Source organism: Anoplophora glabripennis, unplaced genomic scaffold (genome assembly GCF_000390285.2).
Source record: "Anoplophora glabripennis isolate ALB-LARVAE unplaced genomic scaffold, Agla_2.0 scaffold293, whole genome shotgun sequence".
Classification (NCBI taxonomy): Eukaryota; Metazoa; Arthropoda; class Insecta; order Coleoptera; family Cerambycidae; genus Anoplophora; species Anoplophora glabripennis.
Window position 1 is genome coordinate 387,346 of NW_019416640.1, and position 10,978 is coordinate 398,323.

Sequence of the window (10,978 nt, forward strand, 5' to 3'; positions counted from 1 at the left end):
AATTTTATTTACTGGGCTATAAGACATAACTCTTTTAGAATGTGTTTCCGTGGAAGAACGTTAAAGGTACTTTGATTTTCTTACTGCGTAAACATGACTGTTTATTATTGACAATCAGAAATCAGTATCTATTTAAAAGAATTAAGTTTACTTCATAGCTCCGTAATTTCAAAATCTACTCCTCAAAATTCACTCTGAATGGTTTATTTAAAAACGGTGATGATATACGAGATCTTATCCAAAATTTTCGATAATTTACATATAATCATTCAAAGGCTGCTGCGTTAATGTGTTCATATTACTTTCAAAACAACGATGAACAAAGTCCGCAGTAACAAATCTTTGTTGATTTTGACACTCGAAGTAATGTGCACAAATATCGTAATCCACTCAATGAATAATAGAAAGTTTTTCAGTGATATTTCAAAACAACGAAACAATACAACCGGTTTGAAATGTGAATTTTTCTGACTATGTCTAATTTGATGTCTTCCTCTTCCCCAAAATGAAACCATTAATGAGGCGTTATTTTGACCTTCTGTAGAGACAGATAATACCAGTAGTCTTTTAGGAATGTTTCCAATCTTGGAAACATTGTTTAGTACTACTTTTTGGTATATTCCCATAGTCATACTAATCAAAAAATATCTATAATCCCATAATATGTTCGCTACCAGCTCCCATATCAGTTTAGGAAAAGGTTTCAATACGTAAAATTTACCACTTGACATTTGAAATTATTTAAATCGTTTATATTCATCAATTATAAAATAGATGAAATACGCTCTTAATTATACCTATTATTTTTAAATTTGTATCATATCTAATTTTTAGGTTTATCCTTTGTTATATCCTACACTACACTTCTTTAAAATAATTAGGATTTGATTCCGTTCAGTTTCATCCATACCGTGCTAGTTGTTCATTGCGTATTGTTTGTATACAATGTGCTACTTACCCATTAATATTCTCGGATTATAACCTTTCTGGAAATCCGAAAATTAAAAAATAATAAAGGCGTTTAAACTGTATAGAATTGGTAATTAGTAATTGTACATTGGTACATTAGAAGAAGCAAAATGCATATTCCGCATATTTATAAAAATGAGTCTTCACGATATCACCTCTAATTAGGCAATACAAACCAAATGGCTCTATTAACTCACTAAAAATGGAGGTACTAAAAGCTGGTTGTCGCGTGCAAGTCGCACCGTCTCACGCGGAGGAACACGCGTTAATGGCCTAATATTAATCCATAAAAGCCGTTTCCCCACTGGACCGTCAAGATTCCCCTTGCCCATGCTGTTTACGTTTATTTAACTGTTATTAATTATAGTGCTATTTATGTTCAATTAAATCATTATACCTAAGACACCTCAACAATTGATGGTTTAATGGAAGCGGGCCGTAGGAAGCCATTAATTCGCCCACTTAGACGTTACATGTAGTTGCATAGGAAGAGACTTGCAAAATTGATTTCATTCCAATCAACGGTAATGTGGCGCGAATAATGACAACAATAATATGTGCCTTTATTTATATTACAATTTTTAGGTTTAGATAATCGCTACGTATTAATTTTTACAACAGTGCTAAATCCCTTACAGAAAATAGAGACATGTACTTACATGATACATTTAAATTCCTTGTCGATTTAAGGGCGTGTTCGTTCCTCCATAGCAAGATGAAAAGAGTACTGCGAACATAATTGTGAAAATTTGGAAAGGGTCAATTTAGATAAAGAACTACTGAAGAAATATTTTTTGACCAATTTGGATATCTATTTATTTATTTATTTATTTATTATTATTTTTTGTTTATTTAATTTTTTTATTTCAATATACAGGGTGTAACTTTAAGTGGGGGACAGTTTTTTCTGAATCTGATTTATTTTTAATTAATAAATGGTCATGTACAACTAGTTTTTATAAACGCACTTTTGTGTACGTCACTGGACGGCGTAAACCGGGGTACTCGGAATTTGCATATTAATACCTACATTATCGACGTTGTCAGTTGTTTTTAAATCAACCTACATTGTGGAAAGTGACTATGAAAAATAATTTCATAAAACAGATTGCATTCGTTTAATTTAGCGACGTGTTATTTTAAAGTCACCAATTTTTTTTTGATATCACTGTGGTCGAAACACCGAGCATTAAAGGAAAACATTCTAATATATATATATAAAGATTTTTACATGATTTATTAAATATTAACTAATATTGGTACGGAGATATGTTACTAAATGTAAATATTTTTTAATCAACTGTTAGACAATGAAACTAATTGAAAATAATTTAATTGATTGATTTACAACAAAGTGTTATTTTAAAGTAACCATATTTTTTTGATGAAGCGCCGAACATTAAAACACCTCTGTTCTGTTGCGGCATGCCTTTGAAAACGGATACGCTGACTGTCCTCGCACTTGATATAAAACTGGAATGGGTTTTGCACATTATGAAAAAAAAGTATACGAATCAAGAGAAAGTGATATGGTTAAAGCCTACTTTTGCGAGGAGCAAAGAAGAGGATATCAGATAGATTACCCCGACCATCAAGTAACAAAATGTTTGTGAGATTGATTCAATATTTAGATTATATAAGAGATTATGGGTACTTTGAACGCCAACACGCTAATGTTGGAAGAGAACAAATTCAGAGAATGAAAAATTAAGAATTAAAAATTTTAAACGCCTTAGAAGAGGATTCTGGTGCCAGTACTGAAGATTAGCCACAAAATTTCAAGTGTTAAGTTATAAAAATGAGGTGAGTAAACAGATTATTTATTTAATTTTAGATTTATTATTATTGTTTAATGCTTGACTTTTCTGCTAGGTTACTTGTTAAGTAATGTTTTATAGTTTACCTTAAAAAAATGAAACTTTCGTTTTTGTGGGACTATAGGGCTCGTAGTGAAGAGCCCTCAACAAAAGTAACGTGCTAAAGAGCAGTACCTCACGGCGAGTGTTGTGGAAATTTTCTTTTTAATAACCTTTCCTATAAATTTGACAACAATGCACAGCCCAGTTCCGAATTGCGCGTGCACTGCGACTAAGGCGCGCTATAGTTTGAGGTTACACTGGCTTGTTCAGCGGGGGGGATGAAAATTACAAAAAAAGGTTACAAAAAGAATATAAGTTTTAACGACGGAATTTGAAAAAATGAACTATTAATACGTGTTTCCAAAGGTCAAAGGAAGTCTGTATATAAATATGACCCTCAGTTAAAGTTACACCCTGTATATTCATTTGCATTCTTGCAGTTAGTAGGAACAAAAATATCATTCGTAAATTGTTAATTGTTATGTATGTACATGTACATGTATGCTTGACTATTTTTTCAATAAGTAATAAAAACTTATTATTTCACGTTTGCTTTTTATCTGACCTATTGTAAACACTGAAAGATAATGACAAGAATTATACTAGAATCTCATAATTGTAGGCTGTTATTCATTCTCAACATGTTGACCTGCGCGACGGGTAAGGCGTGCGGAGAAGACGATTCCATGGGTGTTTCATTTTAGAGAAATTATTAAATACAGAACAACAAATAGATATGTCGATTTTGGTTAAAATTAGATTAGAGCTTAGATAAATTTTCACTCACTTTGGTATGTCCAATAGATAAATACAATATTCGTACTACAGCATGTATTCAGTAGTTCTGCCCTCGTAGCAAAGAGGAACTACTACCACCTGTGTACACTTTTTCTTCTATTTTTGTTATGGGACATAACCAGCGTTTTCGGTAACTGGGCAAGAGGTCCCTACGAAAAGTTTACTTAAGAGTAAGGCGACACAAAATCAGTAAAGCCACTAAAGCTATTAAAAGGACATCCCTGTAAAATGAGATGCACCATAGTCAGGATATTAGAAACGCATTATAAGCTAATTACATATATGTCGCTATCACTAACATTGTCACCAGCGCTATCACTGCTGTCGCCTAAAGGTTCTATTATAACTTCCACTTTTGTATCGGGTCCCACATTCGTCGTTCTTCTTGTATATGTGCATAAAAACCACTTATACCATGTCCCTGCAGTTACCCGTTCAAAATCGCCGTTTGCAGAGGAAATTTTACTCCTAATATAAAAATTGTGTTATATTGTGTCACATAAGTTTTTATATTCGCCCAGATTAGTTGAATGGGGTCAATTCATGGTGGTATTTAATTTTTTTCTTTAATTTCGTTTTAAGTTACGAAAATTCACTTCATATACAGTCAATTCAATTTCAATTTTTTTCCTTCCTCGTGTTTACCTCTTTTTACACTTTCACCGCTTTTTAATGCACGATAAACACTTATGTCAGACAGTTTTGTTAAAGAAATACAAATTTTCACGGCATCATTCACCGACATATTTGCATTTCGCGTTCGAATTCCCTAATAAACATTGTTTATCACAAAACGTTCTTCATGTGTTAAATTCGCTTGTTTACTACTGCCCCGATTATTAAAACAGATTGGCACTAACATTTGCATTCAATTGTTTCCATTTTTAAGAACATACTGGAATAGAATGTGAAAATAATAACACTTTCTTTCCAGTTGCACGCACATTATACGAAAGAAAAAGCCTCAGTTGGAAACTGGCAATTCCAGAAATGAAATGTAGATTAAGAACTTGAAAAAATTGTGTTTCGATTTATTTTTGTGACGTACTGCCTACTATTTTGGAACTCTGGTATGGTATAGCCAGTGCTGTTCCAACAAACTTTACCAGTATGCTAGCTAAAAATATAATTTATAAAAGGTTATTTTGGGTTATATACAGGGTGTTTTAGGATCAACTCAACAAACTTTAAGGAGAAATTCCTCATAAAAAAAATAAGAAAAAAATCAAGTATAATTTTTTTTTCCCAGAGACGCTTCATTTATGGAATATAGTTCGTTAAAGATATATATTTAAAAAATTTCGAATTTTTTAAATAACTTCTAAATGAAGAAGCCTATTTAAGCCAAATTTGGCAAGATACCATTTTTCCGAGCATTTTTCCATAGAAGTAGAAGTCCCGCAAGCAACCAGTGGCGGAGTTATGGAGACTCAGACTTATTAAATTATAAAAAAAATAATACGGCCCTACAGAAAATAAAAAATGATGCTGTTTTTAGATAGAACAGTTTGTTATTGACAAAGAGTACATTCATTTTTTCCCTAACTTATAGTTTCATGGCAAAATTGATTTTTCGGAAGGGTGCTTCTGGATTCTGTCCATAAATTTTAGGAAGACGTTCCTCATAAAACCTAAAAAAATATAGTACCTATTAAAATTGGTCTTAGTCTCGAGTATGTGTGAGTCAAATAAGCCTTTTTATCTCCCCTTCCCTTGGGTTTAACCAATAGTATTAAAATTATTTAGGAGGTGCTTCGTTTTTGAGATATAGGGTGTTTTTTTAGAAAAAAAAAATGATGAAAACAATAGACATATTAGAGTACCTAACATCTAATGTGACTATGTCGTAATGCGACAACGTAACGACCCTTGCAATACTCCTAAATTTTTTCAGGCGGTTTGTAGTCACTTCATTTACTTGTGTTGTGTACTTTTAAATAAAATAAGATGGCAAACAATACATGAACATTTATTTGTAAATTGTAACGACAGAATCCTTCCGAAAAATCAATTTTGCCATGAAACTACAAGAGTTACGAAAAAAAGTGAATGTGCACTTTTTGTCAATAACAATGTGTTCTATCTAAAAACAGCATCATTTTTTATTTTCAATAGGGCCGTATTAATTTTTTTTATAATTTAATGAGTCTGAGTCCCCATAACTCCGCCACTGGTTGCTTGCGGGACTTCTACTTCTATGGAAAAATTGTATCTTATAAGAAGATGTGTCATGCCAAATTTAGCTTAAATAGCCCTCTTCATTTAGAAGTTATTTAAAAAATTCGAATTTTGTTAAAAATCTTTTACTTCCTATATTTCGAAAATGAAAAAAAAATATACTTGATTTTTTTCTTATTTTTTTATGAGGAATATTTCCTTAACGTTTGTTGACTAATCCTAAAACACCCTGTATAATATCTAAACAAAATGGGCTATGATAATACATATATATTTTTTAGTTTTCCTTATGCTAATACTTAGTGATGGGTTGGAAGATCATTGTTAAAAATGTATGACGACAATGTAAAACGCCTAATTATTAAAAACGAAAGGACGTTTTTAAGAAAAATGTTAAGTTTTAAACGATCATGCACGAATCTATCACTTTTCGTTACATAGGGCATGTGAAAAACAATTTCGCCTTTTTTTGGTACATTAATTTTATTTTTTTTATTATTTTTTTATTATTAGCTCTTACCTATATTTTTATGTTACTTTAATTAATGTTATTATACTATAGGTAGTTGTCGTCAGTGCGCTAATTCTAATTAATTTTGAACATTTCTAAATTCCCTTTAAATTTTCAGCGTTTTTATTATTATGAATGATGCAAATAAAAACGAAAGAGACAAGTTAGTAAATAATTGTCTATAATTATTATTATCTACAAATGAAAAAGTATCTAAATTGTAATAATATTAGTGAATGTATCGAAGCTTAATTTTGTATTAATTTCTGTCTAAAGTAAAAGAAAAAAATAGGAGTTAAATTGTTTTGAATACAAAGAAAAATTAATAAACACCTTCCTGGGAAAAAGTAAAATTGTTTAAGTTTTATTCACTATTTTATGCTGTGGCATATTGTATAAAATGTATGTAAACACTTGCGACAACCATTCACTGAAGTATTTTTTTTTATAGATAGACAGCTTGCGGAAACTGTTCACCAACGAACAGCAATCGGTCAGGGGTTGTTGGTTTAGCGCATATCAGGTAATTTGATACATCATTCACGCACCTTCCAAGCAGGAAGTGCGACTGAATTATTTATATTTCTACTTTGTCGTACGGGTCGCCGGCATTGTGTGGATTAGGTGCCTGTGTGTGTATAGTACGTATGCTGCATATTCTATAGAGGCCCGCCTGTCTCATCGTCAACGTAGGCAGCACCTATTTGCTACAGAAAAAACAATATTCACAATATGGAGGTTCACTCCCTTATTTTCGGAAAATATACAATTTGAATTCACTGATATTAACACAGGTTTTATTTTTAATATACAGGGTGTACCACTTTGGTTGGGGAATGTATCTAAACAAATGAGATCTGAAAATATGTGGGTATGCGGGATTTCTCGTAGCACGTCTTAAGGTGAGCTATTCTGCAATTGCTGAATGTTATTTTTAGGCGGAGTTTTAATAAATCTTGTTTTTTAAATTAAAAAATTGTAAACAAAGTATCTATTCCATTTCTTCCACTTACATTTCGTAAATTTTAAATGGGAAAAACTTTCCTATTTCTTTTTGAGCACAATATTTTTTTGTCGATTTTATGTGAAATATTTATTAATTTGATTGTCTCACGTTTTTTGTTAAAATCCAATACTCCACCCCTGAACGTAAAATAATAATAATAAATAATAATAAATAATATAATAATAAATTATTACCATCTATTCTAGAAAATAGGGATAATGTTATATTTTCTGTATATTGTTATACTCACTGAAAGTTTTTATTATAAAAGCAGAAAAATATGAACAATAACAATAATTTAATACATTTATTTTGTAAAGACCCTAAACCCACAAAAAACCTAAAAAACTTAAAAAATGTGCTTAGATCCAAAAGAGTATGTAGTAAAAATTCTGCCTATGTATTTTTAGGGAAAAAACGTTCTCAGCATAGAAAGGCATTTTTGTTTATTTACAATTTTAGACACTGATAGTTAATGTGAAAGTGATTTTTATGAAAATTCTTTGAAAACTAAATACAATTACAAATGTCTCAAGAATTTGGAACTTGTAAAGTTTTATTAGACAAAAAGAAATACTAAATTTTATTATAAAGCAATACTCCAAAGGTGCTCGATATGAAATTATAAAAAATCAAACACTTACTCTTAAAAAATAGGGCACATTATGTGATCTTATGGATCATACCATGTCAACGATTAAATTTTTATGTCATAAGAAAAACGTTGGAGATACTGATAGACACTTGAAGCTGTCAAAATGTTACAAAAAGTTTTGGCTACATTTTTCTGTCAAAATTTTGTTCTGAATCTGTAAAAATATAGGTAGATGGTGATTCCATTCAAAACGATGAAATCCATGTGTACAAATTTCTAGATTTCAATTTAGATTCCTTCTCCGTTAAGTACTTCTAGGCAAAGGTAATAGTGGTAGGTACCTTGTACGTAACCTATACTTTACTTTAAAAATTGTAAAAATATGATTTTTTTAAATACGGTCACTCTTAAAATGTATTAAATGAGGAATTAGTTTTTAACGTAAATTCTTGTTTGAAATGAAAACTAATAAAACACAAAAAATTATTGAACTTCTTTTGGCTACAGAAGACAATACCAAACACAGGGTGTTTGGAAAAGTTGGTACAAAGTTTAAGGTGAAAGTAGAGCCAAAAATAGTAAAAAAAAATTCCTATACACATTGGTGCCACGGAGCACCGTTACTGCGATATGGCTCTCCAAAGAAGTCTTATCCTTTGGATATTTTTTTTAAATAACTTCCTAAGATAATGGAATGAAAATTGTAGGTAATAATCATACCTTTCACTATCAGAAGTTTAATCAAAATCGGTTATAAAGAAGGATAGTTTTCTAACTGCCCTTAACAGAAATTTTTCGAATTTTTTTAATTCCTTTGAATTATCAAGCAAATATTTTTTAATGAATTAAATTTTTTCAAGAATAAATATCCCTACTTTTTTTCGAATTCTGCGTAGTTTCGTCAGAAATAATTATTTTTTTAAATAGTATGGCTCAGAACACTAACTTTTTTTAACATTTTCACATAGTAGGCATCTTTCATGGTGACATTTTCGTTGTAATGATACTAATGATTGTCACTTTCGCGTGCTACTATTTAAATTCTTACGTTTCTTAGTAGTGATATTTGTGCTTTATTTTGCATTTACTAACCGTGAACATGCCGATATGCATTTTATTTATGGTTTCTGTAATGGAAATAGTCTGGCGGCTCAAAAAGAGTATCGGCAACGTTTCCCTGATAGAAGGCAAGATTATTTGGGAAAATTCATGCAAGAACGATGGAATCAGGAGCCCTAACTCCAAGATATCGTAAATTTGGCCGTCCAAGGAGGCGTAGGCATGATGTAGACGAATAAATTTTAGGATTTTTTTAACGTAATCCTACTGCGAGTGTAAGAAGAGCGTCTGCTCATGATGTTTCATGGTTTGAAAGAAATCAAATGCAAAGTCAAGTACAAAGATCACAACTAGTAGTAGTAGTAGTAATAGTAGTAAAGGGGCGGCCTCAGCCTGGCAATTAGGCCACGAGTGGGCCCTTTTTGCCTACCCCGCCGTCCCATCACCTAACCACTCTCTGCCTCTAACCGTTCTCGAACCTACCCGACGCCCTAATGAACGCCAGGATTTTGGTCCATAGAAGGTCTCTCACCTCAACCCCTTGCAGCTTTTCAGCACCAAAGACTTTATGTCTTATTCTCCCAAAGGCTGCACAATGTCCCAGAAGGTGGACAGGCGTGTCCTCCCCTTCGCCACATTTCGAGCATAGAGGGTTCTCCTCAATTCCTATTAAGCTAAAATGCCTCCCTAGTCTGCAGTGGCCTGTCAGAACCCCCACCATTTGGTTTAGGGCTCTTCGACTGAGGCTCAACAGCCATCTCGTCTTGGATTTGCTAGGTCCTAGTATAAAACTATGGGCCTGCCTACATCCTCTATTTCTCCTCCAATTCCGACCTAAAGTTTGATAGGCCCATTTATTGAGGGCCCCATTAATGCTGCCTCGTGTGATACCTAAGATTGGTTCAGGTCCCTGTCCAGGTCCTCTGGACCCGAGACGAGCTAATTGATCCGCCCTCTCGTTACCAGGGATACCCATATGGCCTGGGACCCAAACCCAAACCAACTCTACTTCTCTTCATCTGGCCAATGACTCTAGAGCGTCTCCATTCCTGGACAAGGGCAGATCTAGTCCTCGGGGAGTTAACCGCTCTGAGCGCGGCCTGATTGTCGGAGCAGATAAAAATCTTCTCCTTTGCACAATTCCTTACCTCCTCCTTGCTTGCTACCATCAAAATAGCAAAAACCTCGGCCTGGAAGACTGTAGCATACATACTCAGTGAAAAGCTTTCCTGAATGCCGCTGCCTTCCAGATAAATTCCTGCTCCTGAAAACTCGTCTTCTACCCGAGATCCATCAGTATAGCACACTAGGGATCCCGGGGAGAACATATCACCATCCTGCTTCCACTGCTTTCTCGAGGGGAAAGTGGTGACGTACTTCCTTCCTAACCTAAGCCGGTCCTCTGCTTCCGTAACCCTCATGGCGAATTTTGGGATGTCCCTCTCCGCCCTGAGGGCCACGGCAGCATGGCCCTCAGTGCGTCCTTTAGCTCTCCAACCGCCGGCGTCCCTTATCCTAAGGTATGCCGCCAACGCCTCCCTCATAATCCATGTAGGAAGGGTCGGCAGCCCCAGAAGGACTTCTAACGCGGCAGTTGGGGTCGTCCTCATTGCCCCTGTAATACCTAAGCAGGCAAGTCTCTGGATTCTCACCAACTTCCTGGCTACCGTCACCCGGTCCACACACGGCCACCAGACCAAGGCCCCATACTGTAGCCTCGGCCTGACCACCGCCGTGTACACCCAGTGAAGCACCCTTGGATTGAGTCCCCAGTTTTTGCCAACTACCTTCCTTAACTGCCAGAGGGTTGCCACTGATTTCCGGGTAATCCTCTCAACCTGTGGCCCCCACGACAGTTTGCTGTCCAAGATTACCCCCAAGTATTTGACTTCCCTGACCAAAGTCAGGGGCCTCCCATACATGGTTGGAGCCCTGAAATCACCTATCTTCCTTCTCCTTGTAAATAGGATCATCTCAGTCTTCTTTGAGTTGACTGAGAGCCC